The following is a 17,404-nucleotide window of genomic DNA, read 5'->3' on the forward strand; positions in this document are numbered from 1 at the left end:
AACAACTGCAAAAAGGGGACTGAAAGACTGGAGCTAGTCTTGAAAGTTTGTGTGTATGAAGAACCTGATAGAGAGAGGCAACAGTGAAAGAAGGAAGACCAATCTTTGTCCCAAGTTTCTTGAGCATGACATGAAAGCTTTCATTAGACAAAGAGAATAATTTGACCAGGAATCTGTGAGTAGGACTTTCTGGATTGGAAGCAAGTGAACAGCAGTGGCTACTACTTCTGGAAACCCTGCTGAATGGCCTGGCCTTTGCGTGGGGTCCAGGAATCCGCTCTTGCCCGCAGTCTATGAGCTTCTGCAATTCATATGTCCCAACACTGGAGCTAGGCCACCTGGATGCCCTCTCGGGCTTCTAACCCCAGATCCTTTTCCCATTTTTTCTGACCCTAAAATCAGGGTATATGACCTGAGACCCAGTTGGACCCTAAAACAGAGCCCTTGAACTAACGACTGCTACAAGAAATTCAAGATACTCACTGCTGTACTACATAGATGTGTATTTGCACCTTTTAAAAAAAATCTTTTTTGATTTATTTTAGAGAGAGAGGATGCCCATGGGAGCAGGGAGAGGGGACGGAGGCAGAGGGAGAGAGACAGAGAATCCCAAGCAGATTCCCTGCTGAGCACAGAGCTGATGCAGGGCTCGATGTCACAACCCTGAGATCAGAACCTGAGCCTAAATCAATCAATCACTTAACCTGCTGAGCCGCCCAGGCGTCCCGACGTGTATTTGCTCTTAATGATTTTATAAAAGAATTAACTCTACTCCCTACATGGCCTCCGGGATAATATTCTGGAGAAGGACTTTATCAGCCCTTCAGTAGAGTCTCTGTGCCTGGTGCTACCTGCTTTCTCTTAGTCTTCCATCCCCTCAGCCTCTTTGCTGCGGTTCAGTTTTTAATCCCTCCTCTTGTGTGCTCCCCTCACTCGCCTTCCCCCCTTGCAGGGACCCCAAGGCCAGCTCCCCATCCCAGAGTGCTCCCACCCAGAGCCTCCCTCCCAGCTGCCTCACAATGATTCCTCTGAAACTCACTGAGTAAACATCAATTTGCCGTGAAACAGCTCCCACTCGAGCGTCTCCTTTCCACTAGGAGCGTGCACTTTATTACTCCCATGCCTGGTCTGCACCACGCAGTCGGTTTGCTCTGGCAGCCTTGTTGAGCCTAATGGCATAATTCACTCCTGTTTGTGTAATTGGTTGCATCAGATTAAAATGTGTTTTTGGCAGGGGTACAGTGTGCTCACTTGTGTGTATTTTAATTTTCACACACACTCTCAATGCTGAGACCCAGAGGCACAGTTTAAAAATTAAAAGTTTACAAAGCCGTGCTGATGACAGTCAACAGCAGTGAATAGGATTCACAGCCAGCAAATACTTAAAATAAGTTTAATTATCTTGAAGAACTACTGCTCTTCCGGGCCCGAAGAAGGGACCGCTCCCTTCTCCGAGATTCCCAAACAGCTTCACCAGCACCACCAGGAAAGCTTCATGAAAAGACACAGTCCTGGGCCCCATCCCAGACCTCCTGAACTAAAATCTCTGGGCAGAGACCTGGAATCTCTTTTTCCACAAGCTCTCAGCCAGCCCCACATATTTTCAGTCCCATGTTTGGAAACACTGCTCTGAATCACTGCCCAAGGCTCACCTCTTTCAGAAAGGTCTGGTAAAGCAACCTTTGCCAGTATTTCCCAGTCTAAGGACATGCATACTGTCTTGATTTTTGCCCTATCCATGTACCACCAACTCTGCAGTTTACCTACTAAATATTAATTAAATATTAATACCTAATATGTGCATATCAATTGGCTTGAACTTTTGTTAAAAAAAATGGATTTCATTTTTTTAAGTTTTATCACTATGATAAAATCATGAATTTAATGTATATTTTTTCTAGTACACAATGTAATAAATATATATCACGAAAAACTGTTTTAAAATGCTTTTCCCTGTAGCAATATGCAGGTTTGTGTGCCAGTGGGGTTCACCTACCATACCTGAGAAAACACTGATGGAAAGAAATAATTTCTGGTCCCACCTTTCCTTTCAAAGAGGGCCCTAAAGAAAATTATGAATAGGAGAATTTTGTATTGTTCCATTCTTCACCTCCTCCCCTCCTTCTTTTCTTTAATCAGTAACCAATAAAATCACTGGAGATTGATCCAGGTATCAGCAATTCTAAACCAGGAGTAAAACCCATCATGCCATTTCCCCTTCAAAAGACATTTCTCTCCAGTAGGGAACTCCCATTACCCTCTACTACCTCCATGGGGCTACCTTGTATTCATTGATAAATAGAGGGTAAAAGGCCACTGAAAATATTCTCACAAGTACAAATCAGAGCCAAAACGTTGATTCTTTGACTCCAGAATTCCAGAGAATACCACCCTCCAGGTCTGTCCTGTACTCATGTTGGACTGCCACACCTGTACCACCATGGCAGCAGGCCCTGGTTTCTTCCTTTCTCTTCGTCCCTTCTTCTTCTCTGCTTTTCCCTTTCGTTAGTTAAAAAATAAATGACATTTTTTTCTTACTTTGAAAAATGTTCATGTGAGGAAAATTAGAGAAAGTAATTAATATACATAAACATTTTTAAAGCTCTATAACAATCATAGAGATGCTTTTAACCCTTTAGGATACAGATTCAGAACCCTTCCTAGAATGTGTGCCAGGATATTATTCATAGGTTGATGAGCACTGGACTCACTGGCAAAAACGGTGCTTTATTCTCATTCATTTCCAAGCCAGCTCTGTGTTCTGAGCCTGAGGTTCCTAGCCTCAGCACTTGATACACCTCAGTTGTAGAGCTAGAAATGGAAGCTAGGAGGCACTAGAAGGCTAAGGCTTCTGGCCCTGAGTGGAGGAGGTCTGAACCAGGACAGGAGGTTCCCTAGGGATGAGGCCAGTGGCAGTGGGTTCTGCAAACCCACTTTCTCGGAAAGACCCATGCCCCACCCTGAGGCAGCCCTCAGGTAGTGACTTGGCTTCTGCAGAAGGAGGACTGAACCCCAGATTTTTGGCCTTAATCCTACACTGTAAAATCCTTTTACCCAGTTTGGTGAAGGAAATGAAGCTAACTTATTAGAAAAAGGATAATGAGCACCTGAATGGCTCCCACAGAGACCTGAACAGTCATAGCCTCTCTGTTTGCTGTACACCATGTCGTAGTCAACGGAGATGGAATTTCCAGACAGTTCTAGTGAGTGGGAATGGGCCAAATTTATGTCATGTAGAACTGTTAAAACCCATTGACTGGGAATTGAGAGGGGCCTATTAGGAAATTTGGGCTTTTTATGTATATGTTTAAGGAGACATTAGGGCAGCAGGGATCAAATCTGGACCGGATTTGTCAAAAAAGAAGGGGAATTTGGTGACAACTATCTTAATTTTCACCTTGAAAGGAAAAAATTGAAGTGGGGGACAGTTGTCATCAGTTTAAAAAGAGAGTAGCAGTCATCAGTGTTAAAAAAAGATATTTTAGGTTATAGAGTAGCTTTGTCTTTATCTTGTTCCAAACATGATCAGAATGGCCTTGTACAGCATTGTTTATGTTCTTTAAACATTGTTAATTTCCACTTGGCAACATCATGATCCAGCTGCTAGTAGAGCCATTTTTTTTGACTTTCCTGAACAAAGAAAGGACTGTATTATTTCTTAGACCAAATTAATATTCATTGTATATATACACAGATGGTTTTTTACAAATATAGGAATTTACTATACATAAGGTTTGAGAATCTATTCTACCTAATACTATATCAGCAAGAGTTGTTTGTGACAGTATTCGTATGTGTCGTTTTAAAAGGAAATAATGGGGTTCGGTTGTGCAGATGAGCCACACATATTTAACTAGTCCCATACTGCCCAAAATAATAATGTTTCCTCTGTGTGTGTGTGTGTGTGTGTGTGTGTGTGTGTGTGTGTGCAGGTGCAGGTGCAGGTGCTGGTTCGGTTGGCCTACCATAACAGAGTACCACAGACTGGGTAGCTTAACCAACAGAAGTTAATTTCCTCCAGGTTCTAGGGGCCAGAAGTCTGAGATCAAGGTGTCAGAGGGGGTTTGTTTCTCCTAAGGCCTCTCTCCTTGGTGTGTAGATGCGGCTGTCTTCCTCTAGTGTCTGCATCTGATCTGCCCTCTGTGTGTGTCTGTGTTCTAATCACCTCTTCTTATAAGGACACCACCTGGATTAGAACCCAGTTATGTGACCTCATTTTTATTTCAGTTTACTCTGTAAAGGCTCTACCTCCAAATACAGTCACATTCTGAAGTACTGAAAGTTAGAACATCTGCATGGGGCAGGGGGCAGGGAGAGACACAGTTCTACCCGTAACTGTGTGTGTGTGTGTGTGTCTATGTGTTCATACATTTGTAATCAGTGTAGTAATGGACATCTCTGTATCTAAGATTTTCTGTATATCCACAGAAGGATCAATTTCCAGAAGTGGGCTGGCCAAATCCCACAGTTCTAAGGCTTTTGGTAATATTGTCAAATTGCCCTTAAAAAAGTTGTTATAGGGATCCCTGGGTGGCGCAGCGTTTTGGCGCCTGCCTTTGGCCCAGGGCGCGATCCTGGAGACCCGGGATCGAATCCCACGTCAGGCTCCCGGTGCATGGAGCCTGCTTCTCTCTCTGCCTGTGTCTCTGCCTCTCTCTCTCTGCATGTGTGACTATCATAAATAAATAAAAATTTTAAAAAAAGTTGTTATAATGTACACTCTCACAAAGCGGTATGGGAGAGTGCTTCAATATGCTTTGTAATTTTGCAATTATCTGCTGTTACTGATTTCACATTTGGTCGATTTATCCACCTCCACGTGAGTTCAGGTGGTCTAAACATGTCAGTGAGACCAAAACCATCCACTTAATTGCTTCCTAAGAGTTTTTATCATTGGTTAAATAAACAAGTCAAAGAAAATGCCCTATTGATAGTAAATCAGGACTGATTCCCATACACAGAGGACAGCATGTTCAGGTTTATGCTGACAGAAATAGTTCCTTGATTGTATCCAAGCATTTACAGTTTGGTCCTCTATGACATTTCAATAAATATTTGTTGACTATCTTTTAAACACTGTCTGATCCAATTAGATTCTTTTGGTTGCAAGTGACAAGAAAACTCAATTCTAAACGGGTTAAGCAAAAAGGGAGGGGGGAATTTACTGACTCCTGTAACTGAAAGTCCTGGAAGGCAGTAGAGCCACAGGTGAGCCCTTCGTCCTGAAATTAAAGACTGCCACCAGGTTCCACCTCTGTTTAGCTGCCTTTGGACCAGCTCGATGCCTAAACTCTCTGTGGTGGCCTCAGGCTTTGTCATCATAGTCATAGGATGACTGTAAGAAAATCAGAAGGATTAACACTAGGCAGGAAAACAACACCACCATTCTGACTCTCCTAGAAATCTAGAGCTAGTAGGAAATCTGGAAATCCTCTAGTCTAAAGTTTTTCAAAAGGTGTTTATTTTATTTTATTTTGTTTTTTGTTTTGTTTTGTTTTGACGAATCAAAGTTCTTTTGCTTTCTTGGGGTGCCTGAGAGGCTCAATTGGTTAAGTGTTTGCCTTTGGCTCAGGTCATGATCTCAGGGTCCTGGAATGGAGCAGCACCCTGCATAGGGCCCCCTGCTCAGTCTGCTTCTCCCTCTCCCCCTGCCCCTCCCCCTGCTTGTGCTCTGTCTCCCAAATAAATAAGTAAAATTTATTTTATTAAAATATCTTGGGGCACCTAGGTGGCTGAGTGGTTGAGCATCCACCTTTGGCTCAGTCAGTGATCCTGGGGTCCTGGGATAGAGTCCCGCATCAGGCTCCCTGCAGGGAGCCTGCTTCTCCCTCTGCGGATGTCTCTGGGTCTCTCATGAATAAATAAATAAAATCTTAAAAAAAAAAAAAAAGTCTTTTGCTTTCTTCACCCAAGATCTCATGATAAAGCCAAATACATAAAATAGAATAAAACCAAGCTGCTTGTGTTGAAACAAGGGTGGGGGCCCTAAGCCCCAAGTATTTCACCCCTCTCTTTTTCCTCATCCTCCCTGAACCTCCTACACGAAGCACTGATCACTTTAGAGTAGGGAAAATGAGGCCCAGAGCACAAACGTGGCTTGCCCTAGGACTCACAGCCCATGAGTAGGAGAGCCAATGGAACTCTAGTACCCTCACCCTGTCCCTGCCGTGCTGCTTCCCTCACCTCTGTTTATTTCTCACTGCCATTTTGAATATCATCTTTCACTTCTATTTTTGACTTAGCACCTCTGTCCCACCGAGAAAAAAAAATGATAATCAGCCCTGAAAGGCTCAGTTGCCCACCATGTGCCTTTGTGCACAGCCCTCGTGCCTCCAGTCGTAGTGGATCACCAAGACAAGGCTCAGGACCAAGCCGGTTCAAAGGTACCTTGAGCTTCTGTATTCCTCCAAGTCCACTTGAGGTTTTTATTTTAAATCATCAATAAGATGCCAAAAATCAGTGTTTCTCAGGGTATAACCTAGGGACATTGTGGAAACTTTTCTAAGATCCCCGTAGGAATTCTTGAGTTTAGAAGATATTTTTGGACAGAGTGCAAGATGAACAACAGAAGCAAAGTGAGCCAAAACAAGAGTCCTAGAGATAGTTGTCCTGTGAGAAAGGAAGATTGCGGGTTCAACTTTAAGGGATAGAAACATTTTTCTTTAAAGCACAATTGAAACTTAAAGCCAATATGCAGAAAGAAATGAAAAAGGTGACCAAATTTACACAAATGCAAAAGGAATCCTAAGTGGTTGAAAATAAATATTTTCAATAACTAAAATAAATAGAAATAAAATAATAATGCCATCTATGTCTGGTAACAAGTATACCCTAAAATATCACTATTATGTTTCATATAACCACAATGATTTTCATATCACCATTATTACCATATCACCATTATGTTTCATTTGCATTTATAGTCAAAAGATAGATATGAGGGACTAATGTAATTCACCAATATATTCTCTCTCCATCCGCCCTCATCCATCTCTTTCTCCCAGTTTTAATTAAAGCTTTTCTTATGCAGAAGATTCGAGACATTGAAAAAACTCAGAAAACTGCATTAACAAATTTTCCAAATAAAACAAAATAAAAAGGTGAAGGTCATTGGGACTCTGGATAACATTAACAGCTCCATATATACAGGATCATGGGTTAGAGCCAAAGGATGTCACAAGATACCAGGATGAGAGCAAGCCTCTCCTTTGCAAAGAACAAATTTTGGAGGGTCTCATTAAAGATGACTCTCCCTTCATATGAAGGAAAAGAATTCCTATCAAAACTATGCTTTCTAGAAAAACCCACACAAAACCTTTTCCATTGTACACTGGTATTCTGCAATTAAAAGCAATATTTAATTTGTTGAAGCTAGAGATATAGAGTCTCTTCAAATGTTCAAGTTATAAAAGGAAAAAATTTTCCCTTGAACATAGAAGAAAAAAATTAGAAAACTAAGTATATTTGTATATATCCTTTTCAGATCCAAAACCACTCTGTGAGATTAGTAACATAGAAATACATTAAACCTATTATGATTTGTTTATAGAACCTTGAGGTCTAATGCACAGAGAAATATGATTATCAGGAGAAATAAGCTGGGTCAGGGAGACATTCGTTGTTTTCACCTTTGGATTTGAATAACCAAAGAAATGAACTCATAGCCCCCTGTGACCACCCACTTTATTGTTCACACCTCAGTTTTTGGTCACCTGGTGTTATAATTTTACGTTTACTCATCCATCTTTTCCACCACCAAACTCAGCAAAGGCAAGGAGTGTATATTACTCATTAGGGATCCTGAAGGTCCTAGGAGATGCTTGTCCCTCAATAAATAACATAGAAACAAAGGTAGAAAAGCGATCAAATGAATTATTTTAACACCCCTTCCATACTTTGATTCGCTGCCATTTTTAACTTTTTTCCAAATTAATAAAAGGTTAAGTATAAATTCCAAAGAAAGATCGGGTTAGAAGATTGATACCATGGCCAAATAAGGCTTAAGACTGTGGAAAAAAAGTTCTAGAAGCATTGGATAAAATTAATGTATCCCCAACAATACCTTTTGCTTTTCTTCTTTGCCAATTTAATGGCCTAAAAATGCAGCATTGTCAGGGGAATGGCAGTTAAAGACAAAGAGGATATACCAGAAGAGGGCACTCTTACCACAGATATTTACATTTAACATTTTTTGAACGTTTGCCCCACAGCAGGGCCAACAGAGAAAGCACAGCATTCTTTCCTAAGGAGCTCATAATTCTCCCAGCCAAGCAAGGAAAAGGAAAAACACCAAGGGTAAAAAATTAGAGAAGAATGCCAAAGGTAATGACCATGCTCCCTGGCCATTGCAATCTAGAAGCAGAGCTTTATATGGTTCTCAGAGGACTATTTACCATCTCCTCACTGAGGCTAAAAAAAAAAAGGAAAGGAAATGGGGGAAAAAAAAAAGCCAAAGAGAAACTATACGACTATACCAGCCAACCCACATTCTGACCTGCATTAACCCCTCCCTCTGTATTGCCTTTCAACTCTTTTTATTTCCATGTAGTAAAACAAGTCATTTCATTGTAGGGCTAGACCAAACCAGAAGGTCTGGGGACATTTGCCAGAAATCTATAGCAGTAAGTATTAGTGTCGTACGTTTTTAGAGGAAGAACAGCCACGTTCTCCTTGCTGCCCCATGGAGAATGCCTGTGCCTGGGCTTCTAAGCTGCGGAAACAGATGAACCCTATCCCTTCCCTCATGCTTCTCCGGGACAGTTATGGACTATAGAACTTTTGGTTCTCCTCCTCCTCTGACAGCTGTCATTATACATGATTGATCCAGAGACCGGGAGATAAGTACCCATCTCATCCTGTCCCCAAAGCCCAATCTTCCCCCAAAGCCAGCTCTGTTTGGGGATTTCATTTGAGTACTGGTCCCAAATATGCCCTTCTCCTAGACTCTGTATGACTCCACACTTCCAACTCAATTGCCCCAGCCTGGTGCCGACCCTCTTCATTCCTGCGGGCTCCCAGGGGTCCCCCTGTTCCCGTCCTGGTCCTCCATGGGCCTTGCACACTGCACTGGAGTTCCTTTCCTAGAAAAAGAACTGATCCTGGAGTACTTCAACTTCAATGGCCATCATTCTTCTCATTGCTTATCCCAGCCACATTGGCCTCTATGTTGTTCCATGAACATAGCCATGCTGCTGCCTCAGGGCCTTTGTACTTACGTTTAGAATCACATTCTTCAATACCCACATGATGCATTCTCTCACTTCATTCAGGATTGTGCTCTAATATCATCCCTTCCCTGACCATGGGTATCCAAAGCAGCTACCTGCCATATTACACTCTATCCTCTTATTCCTCCTTATGCTGCCTTATATTTCTTTATAGCAGTCGTCACTCCCTGACATTGTTACATGTGTGATTGTTTATTTCTGTCAGCTCCTCAAGGGCAGAGACCTAGTTTTGTCTTGTCCACAACTATATTTGCAGTACCTGTCATTTTGGGTGTTCCCAATAAATATTTGCTTAATTAATTAATTAATTAAACCATACCTTTCATCTGCTCAGTTCCTTCCTCCATCCTCTGAGGTACTCTTCATTCATTCCAGAATTAAAGCAAACCCCATGGCATGGCACTCAAGGGGCATGATCTGACTCTCCCCTCCTTTTCTGGCCTGATTTCCTATCACACTTCCCCCACCTGCAATGGACCCTGAACTGTAGTCAAACCTAGTGATACACCCTCCACTCTCATGCCTGCTGGCCTTTTCTGCTCCCTGTGTTCCATCACCATTTGTTGAAATCCTCCCAGTCTCTCAAAAACCTTCTGACGTGCTACCTCCTCCTGCTGGAGACTTCTCTATTCTCCCATCCCAGCTGTTGGCAGTTCTGTCCTCGGTATCAGTTTGTGCATCTCTTATATTATGTCCCGTGTTACAAGTTATTTCTCTATTTCACTTTCTCTACTAGGAGACAAAAGAGCAGAGCTGGATATTCTCTCTTTTAACTCCCAAGTGCACAGAGCAGGGGTCTCAAACTCAAATGCCCACAGAAGCTAGGCACAAAGTGAGGTGCATGATGTATCGGTCTGCTTGGGCTTTCATAACAAAATACCACAGAGTGGGGGGCCTTAAACAACAGAAATTCACTTTCTCATCATTCTGGAAGTTGGGAGTCTAAGATCACAGTGCCATCAGGAGTGGTTTCTGGTGAGAGCTCTCTTCCTGGCTTATAACTAACTGCCTTCCTCTCCCTGTGTCAAGGTCTTTCCTTTTCCTCTGTAGACACATAGTGTATGAGAAAGAGCTCTCTGATGTCTCTTCCTTCTCTTATAAGGACACGGGTCCTAAGTATCTCCTTAATTAAAGGCCCTGCCTCCGCATAGAGTCACATTGGGGTTAGAGCTTCAAAACATGAACTTAGGGGGACACATTAGAGTCCATCACAATGGGCCCAATGGGAGTTAGGGAAACTGGAGAGAAACTTCCATGGGGGACCTGCTCCTCAGGCCTGACACACAAGCCTCATATTCCCCACCCTTCAGGATGTGAAAGAAGCTGAAAAGCTAGATCATTTGTAGGTGAAAACTCTTGATTTTAAGTTGTCAGTAACTTAGGTTAAAACGTATGTTTAAGCTATTAAGAGCAAAACAAATGCTGTCCGCTGGCAGGATTCTTGGTCCGGGGACCAAGAATTGGCAATATTCCGGATTCTGCTGGGAGTACCAGACCCATAGCAAAGCCTTGTTAAATGTTTTGTGAGGAAGTGGCTCACTGAGGTTTGTGTGTGCCATTGTTTGGGAAACTCTGAAATGAAGATGACGTGGTAGGGGCAAGTCCGGCTTCTCACTGACAGCAGGACAGCCTAGGCCTCCCCCCACTTCCCACGCATCTGCCCACTACCCAGGTCCGCAGCCGCCACCCAGCCCTCCGTTCCCAGCTCCCCCACGCAGCCTCACAAAGCTGGGCAGACCCTCCTTGGGGGCTGCAGCTAATGAGGGAGCGAGAGGAACTGCAGTCGGTTCACAGAGAGCCACAGAAGAGATCTGAGGTCTGAGAAATAAAGATCAACCGAGGTGAAAGGGACCAAGGTAATTCCATTCAGAGGCCAGAGGGTCCCAGGGTTAGCCAGCAGTGGTTTTCAAGTATCCAAGAGGCTCGTGCCCAGGACAGTAATGAGCTGTTCTCCCTACTGAGAACAGAACAAACAGAAAACAGACTCCAAACCCGCATGGGGAAGCGGAGGTCTCTTTCCCTAACACAGGCTTTGTAAGGACTTGTGTGTTTGAATGGGCCTTTATAGTGGAAAAGTTCTTTTTTTCATTCATTATCTCCCTTCAGGCTATCACATTCTGTGATTCTAAGAAAGTCCTCCCAAAAAAATGTTGTTCCTAATGAGAGAATGAGCCATAAGGCCAAAAAAAGACTTTCACCTACCTATGGTGGTGATGTACTTACGTCTTACACGTTGCTCAATGAAGAATATAGGATTTCCGTATTAACCTATGAGATTCACTCCGTACAGAAAGCCACAAAAACCCAAATGTATTTGGTAATATGTTCAAGGTCATAAATGACTGTAAACAGCCACATTTCCCCCATCATATACTTTCCAATTACATGCCAAGTACGGGTTTTCTCGAGTAAATGAGGAGGGGTAAAGAAGACACATAAATAAATAGATACACATAAGCAAACAAACAACCTGTTCCTTAAGAAGTGCAGAGTCATGACATCCTCCAGGGAAGAGATGATCTGCCCTCCTAGGACAGCTGGACATTTCCTAGGGGCCACTGTGGTGACTTGCATTTTCTTAATTTGCTCAGTGAAAGGAAGAGCAGGGGTGAGCTTTTGTCTCAGGAAACTCTGGCAAACCTGGAGCAGAACGGCAACATTGATAAAGTCTTGGATGTTTCCTATGGGCTTTCTCTCCCCTGTGTGGCCCAAAGCCCCCTGTCCCTGGACACCTTCACCCATAGTGAGCTCTTTTTAGCAGGTGCACCCACAGAGCAGACTAACCAGACAAGAGGCCAGCTTACTATCTTTCCTCACAGGCTCCCTCTGACGAGGAATTCCAACCAAAGTGGTATGGCCTTACTCCTCTTTCGAAGAATGCCCATTGTCATGTAACTCACAGGAATGAATCTGGAGGATTTCCAGGGTTTCAGATAAACACATGCCCTCACACTGCCCACTCAGGTAAAACCTGTCTGGTTAGTCTAAGACATTCGGTCGTTCCCTAACTCCTCTTTCCTCCTCTTTCTGCCACCTCCCGAGATGTATTTCTTTTCCCCGATAGGGCCTACCTATACTTTTCTCCTTGGTGGACTTATAAAAGCACCTGGTATGATATTTTAATATGACTAGTTATTAATAAGAACAATAATTCCCACATTAAACCAAAGAGAAGTGTTTTGTTTTGCTTTGTTTCATGTGATAGGACTATGTCCGAAGGGTGCAATAAAGAAAGAGGATCTTATTTAATTACAGGTCATAAATTATGGCTGGACATTTGGAATCAAGGATGAGTACACCAGGAATTTGAAAGCCTGACAAGCATGAAGAAGGTATTTGAGACCATGAATTTAGAAAAAGCTTAGGGGCAGTTTATCTTATTGCTGGTTATTTCTTCCAGGGCTGTTAATGCTCAGCGCTCTGGTCCTTGGCACTGGCCTCACTAGCATAAAAAACGGGGGGGGGGGGGGGGATGGGGTAGGATGCTGAATCCATTTTTTATGAGCAGAAATTACTCCTTTGAAATTCTGTCACATAAATTTGGAGCCAGACAAGCTGGATGCAAATCCCAGATCTGCCATTCGCTCTGAGAACCTGGCCAAGAAATGTCATCTCTAAAATAAGGACGAGATACCAACCTCCAAGGTTGTTGTGAAAATTAATTTGTATAAGATACATTATATCCATAGCAGTTGTTATCACATCTTTTGAGAAGTGGTGACTATTATTATCATTAAAATAGTAATAGTAGTAACATTTTCGCTCCTTGTCGCCTTCTGGAACACACCTCTATAGTTTCCAAACTAATTTACCTTGAAAGCAGACATCAGCAACCTGGAATATTGTGGCAAAGGCAGTCCTGGTATTGGCTCAGAGATTGTACTTCCAGTGTCTTCCACTGAGGTACAGAACTGTGTCTACTGTATCCTAGGCAACCTCTCTCTATCACCCTTCCTCCACCTTCCAGCAAACCTGTCCTCCTCTACCTTGCCCCAAGGCCACTCCTCTTCTCATTCTCTCCTCTTTAATCAAAACTCTTTCCTTCAGGACTGCGATGTTCTATACATGCTCAGAGAAAGGTATCATCAGTTTCCTCATCAGCCAACTGAAAGAGTGAATGAAAAGCTCCTCAATGCACTGGATACCCAAGAGGTCTTGATAAACATGAGTTCTCATTCCTCATCTATGAAATGAGAAATCTGGACAAGATTACCTCTGAATTCCTGGGATTTCACAGAAATTTTGTGAATTAGCCAGTGTATGTTTGCATGCTGGGAGGAAAATATTTTAACCACCCATAGTCCTCCTAGTTGAGACTAATCTGTAGTTGGTAGGTTAAGTGATATTTAAAGATACCCAGAGAAACTGGATCACCCCCAAACCACACACAAAGGCCAGAACAGTATGAAGCTCCTTACCACCCACTTCTAAATGGTGGCTGCCCCTCACCCTAAACATGAATATGGCTAGAGAATTAAATTAGGGTTACCACCTGTTAAGAATGTTTATGGACAGTCCAAGGAAACATAGGTCAACTTCATCCTACACGGACCCTTTGATCAGAACCCGTGACCTCAGGTTGTCAGAAACATGACAGGTTTTTTTTAAAAGAATCTAAGTCCAGGCACCCCCAGGCTTCTGGTAGCATCTACTGGATTCAGGCTGGGGTGACCTGACCTGAAGATGGCATTTGACATTAAGTCAAGTTTGGAATTCGATGGCTGGTTTGTAAACAGGGGACCATCTACGGGACTGGTGGCTCTGTAAGAGCCCAGTAATGAAATTATGTGCCTAGGATACACAGCTGGCAATTACACTCTCTATGGATCACTTCAGGCAGCAATAAAGATAAAGTGCTTTATAATGTATTCATTCATTTCAGTAGTCAGTAGTAATGTTAGAAAGTGGCTCCTATCAGGAAAAGGCTGAGCTGCATTTGAAAAGGAGAAATGTGTTTTTCTTAAAGGGATTATTTTGGAGAACCAAATGAACGTACGTGAGATGCTTCATTAAATCATAAGTCAGTTTGGCAGGTGATCCTAATATGCTCCTGGCAAAAGTGGGAATTGAAACAGTAGAAACAAATGAGCTACAGGTGTGCCTTGTTTTTGTTTTGTGTCTCATTTGGATTATTTTGGGCTACATCAAATATATTTCAAAAAGTTTGTCGTAGATCATCCCAATAAACAGATTTCAAGTTTCTAGGAAGCATCAGACATTTATTCGATGGACACACAAGGGACAAAATTTGGTTTCTAGGCTGTCCTCTTGGAGACTCAACAGTTTTCCAGTAAATCCCCCTATTCCAAAGCTCTTCTCTCACCCCTGTCTTCCAGGGAAAAGAGAAGTCACACAGGTAAAAAACTGGACCCTTCAAGTAAGGTGGAAAATACTGAGATAACCACCCAGAGAGGGGGACTCTCCTGGAAGAGGTTGTTTTGATCCTCACAAAGAAGATAAACCTATAGAGTGCCACGCTGGCTCCCAAGACTTGAAATCCTGCCAATCACCATCTAAAGTGCCATTTCTTCTAAGCAGATTCATGTTTAAAGCTAACTCCTCATCTTCCTTTTCCTTCTCTCCCCAAATTAACCTCCTTTTTGAGCTTTCCTATTGCACTGATTTAATTAACGTATCTTTCTTGAGAACCTACTATGTGCCAGGCACTGTGTAAAGGGCACAGTGAAAAATGAGGCATCTGCCATCACATTTTAGTAACAAGCAAACAAAAGAGAAAATAACTGAATGGCTAAATACATAACATATTGTTAGATGAGGAGACCTACTAAGAAAAGTCAAGCAGAGTAAGGGGAAAGAGAGGAATGGGGTAGTCAGGGAAGGCCTCTCTAATGAGGGTACATTGTAGCAATCTCTGTCAACCTTCAAGAACTTTGGGGGAGAGTAATATTTTCCTTTTTGTGTATTGATTGAAATTTCCAATTTTCGGGGAGCCCGGGTGGCCCAGCGCTTTAGCGCCGCCTTCAGCCCAGGGCCTGATCCTGGAGACCGGGGATCGAGTCCCACTTTAGGCTCCCTGCGTGGAGCCTGCTTCTCCCTCTGCCTGTGTCTCCGCCTCTCTGTCTCTCTCTCTGTGCCTCTCACGAATAAGTAAAAATAAAAATCTTAAAAAAAAAAATCCCAATTTTCCAAACCACAAAGGTAAAATTAAGTATGTGGAAAGGCAAGGTAAGGACCGAAAGTGAGGGAGCAAGTCAGGTGAATAAATACCTGGGGGAGGAACGTTCAGGATGGAGAAACTGGCCTGGACATGGGATTTTGCTTGCCTCAATCAAGGAACGGCAAGGTCATCTGTGTGGCCGCAGAAAGTGAGGAGGCAGGATGATGCGCCATGCGTTTTCTCTGTTCTTAATCCCCTCCGCATGGAAGCTACAGGTGCCTTTTACTCATCTCACCCTATCCTTGCTCCATTCAGTTCTATTTGATTATCTTCTCTAAAGGATGACTCTCTGAAATCACTCTCTCCCTGCTTCTCCCCGTGCTCTCATCTACATTCGGGCTGTACTCACTTTATGCGTGGATTACTGAAGAGCTTCCTAACTGGCCTTCCAAACTCATGCAGCATCTATTGCTCTAATCACTTTAAGCTTCCAGATTAATCTTCCTAGAGCATTGCTTTCATCATGTCTCTTCCTCCCTTGCATAAAAATGGCTTAGCATTACCTATAGGATAAAGCAGAAGCTCCTTAGCATGCCCCTCCTCCATTCCTGCCTCGATCTGCCCTAACCTCCATTCTTTTGTATCTCTGTTACCACCTTCCCAGTTCCTGGGACCTCCACCTCTCATGCCATATAATCGGGGTCCTCACTCTCGAGACCTGAAGCCCAGCCTACGACCCACTTTAGCCTACTCTGAGAAGCCCATCCCAGAAAAGATTGCCTCTTCCCTCAAACACCTGGCACACTGAATCATCAATATATCTCCAGTTTACTGCTTAATGTATAGCAGTATATAAGGCCCATAGCTTTCTTCTTTGGTTCTAGCTCACCAATTAGACTAAATTCACTGAGGACAGGGCAGCCCCGGTGGCGCAGCGGTTTAGCGCCGCCTGCGGCCCAGGGCGTGATCCTGGAGTCCCGGGATCGAGTCCCACGTCGGGCTCCCAGCATGGAGCCTGCTTCTCCCTCTGCCTGCGTCTCTGCCTCTCTCTCTCTGTGTCTCTATGAATAAATAAAAAATCTTTAAAAAAAAAAAAAAAAAAAAAAATTCACTGAGGACAGGAACCATTTCTTCTACATCCTGTACATCATTTGAGCACCATGGATATACAAGTCACATTTTATATTATATGTGGAAAATAAATCCTAATAAAGGTAAAGTTCTGAGTTGGTAGGCACTGGATTGGGTAAGAAAAATAAAATAAAACGACCACATTGTATCACTGAAGCCATCCTTTTCCTACAGACAAAAGGGGCTATTTATTCAATGCCAGGTCATCTTCCTCGTAATTCAAAGGAAGGAAAGCTCAGCAGCATGGTCACAAAAATCTTATTTTGTTCATAACCTATATTCAGCAATTAACTGTCTATAAGTAATCAGCTCCCATAATTATGTTAAACAGTGAGAATATGTAACTCTACAAATTCTCTAGGGAAATGCTATCAGTGTGATTGAACCAAATGTAAAAACTGCATACACACACTGAAAAACTGCACACGCTTACATGGACTTCTAATAGGTAATGCTAACGGATCTGAAGAGCTTTATAAAAGTGCAGATACATTTCTTCAGTCTTTAATACCAATGTCAAAGGCTGGACAATAGCAATGTTTTTCCCACACAGAAAGCTCACATGAGTGCCAATAAAAACATGGGCAGAGTTTATAAATCTTGTATTGTCATGGAGAAAATATAAAATCTCATTCTTAAGTAGAAAGGTTTCCAACAAGAAGCTAATGTAAAAATTCTTTTCACCTTTGAATGCCTTATGGCCTTGCACAGAGTTGCCCAACAGATCTGAACTGTCTGGACAATATTTTATGTGTGTTCTTTGAAGTTAGCATCTGCCAGGGTCTTTGAAGTCCTATCTTTCAAAATCATAATAGTCATAATTAAGTCAAAAATAAGAGATGCAAGAATTCTGTATTCAATTCATATTTCACCTTGTTTCAGCAAGGTGAAGCACTTGAAGAGAAGGGTGGGTGTGTAGGTGGATGGG

This window comes from Nyctereutes procyonoides, unplaced genomic scaffold (assembly GCF_905146905.1).
Source record: "Nyctereutes procyonoides isolate TBG_1078 unplaced genomic scaffold, NYPRO_anot_genome, whole genome shotgun sequence".
NCBI classification, from domain to species: domain Eukaryota; kingdom Metazoa; phylum Chordata; class Mammalia; order Carnivora; family Canidae; genus Nyctereutes; species Nyctereutes procyonoides.